General features: G+C 47.8%; 1 protein-coding gene across 1 annotated transcript in view; it reads left to right on the top strand.

Moving 5' to 3' along the window:
• EXT2 (exostosin glycosyltransferase 2) overlaps window positions 1-1009 on the top strand; it is a 54699-nt gene that overhangs the window by 47121 nt on the left and 6569 nt on the right. The gene's annotated exons all lie outside the window — the stretch shown is intronic.

Below are 1009 nucleotides of genomic sequence, written 5' to 3' on the forward strand. Positions count from 1 at the left end.
CTGTTTTCTCTCGTTTACCCCGGTGTGGTGTGGTGTGGTGTCTTGGTCTCCTTCCGCGGTGGAAAACCCCTTTTAGTACAACTTCTGTGCTGACTGGGAACGGAGAACCGTTTCTACCAGTTGTTTCTGGGGGTTATTTTAGCCATCTGCATGAGGTATAAAAAAGGGAATTGAAATGATAGCTCTACATGTGTGTGTGTGCGTTTGTGTATACACGCCCATGTCCAAGTATTGTAACTATTTGAGATCACTAGAGGGAAGAAATTGCCAACTGTCTGCAGCTCACTCCGACACGGCCCGGCAACAGCTGATTTATAGGAATGTTAATTGCGAGAATGTTAATTGCAAGATCAGCTTTAAATGAACTTTTTATCCCTGAATTAATTTCCTGACATGTTTCGACACGTTTTCAGGTCTGGACATTCACTCTGTACATTCATTTCAGAGCGTGTCAGCTCGGAATGAGATTTAGAGGCCACCAGGCATTACTCCAATTAGCAGGGCCCGTTTTCCCGCCTGTCCATCATCGTTTACTGGGGCTGGTGGCTCCGTTTCCTAGAAAAGCCTTCAGAAGATAAAGTGGGTGTTTTTGCTGAAAAAGGTTTTGAGCTGTATGAGGGCATGGCAGAGTAATTTGGCACCTCCGTGCGATTCGGGGAGCCTCGCGGACTTTGCCAGGCGGCTCTTACCCGGAGCGAGCAGAAGCGCGGCTGCTGGGTTCGCGTTCCGGTGGAGCATGGGAAGCTATATTTCATCGCCGTTATGGCTGCAAGAACAAATGGTGTTTATACAGGGACCTTGGCAGTGAGAAAACAGTCATTAAACAGGAATTAAGGAGCTTGTCATCGCCACTTCTTTTCGGTTACAGAAGGAAAAACCCCTCCAAGCTGGTTTTATTGGGCCCCTGTGAATTTTGCAGCCAGCCGGGCCAGATGGAGCTGAATGGAGGAATGGAGTGGCTTTTTTCTTTTTTTTTTTTTTATTCCCCCCCCCCCCCCCCCTTTTCTAG

This window comes from Buceros rhinoceros, unplaced genomic scaffold (assembly GCF_000710305.1).
Source record: "Buceros rhinoceros silvestris isolate BGI_N320 unplaced genomic scaffold, ASM71030v1 scaffold34375, whole genome shotgun sequence".
NCBI classification, from domain to species: Eukaryota; Metazoa; Chordata; class Aves; order Bucerotiformes; family Bucerotidae; genus Buceros; species Buceros rhinoceros.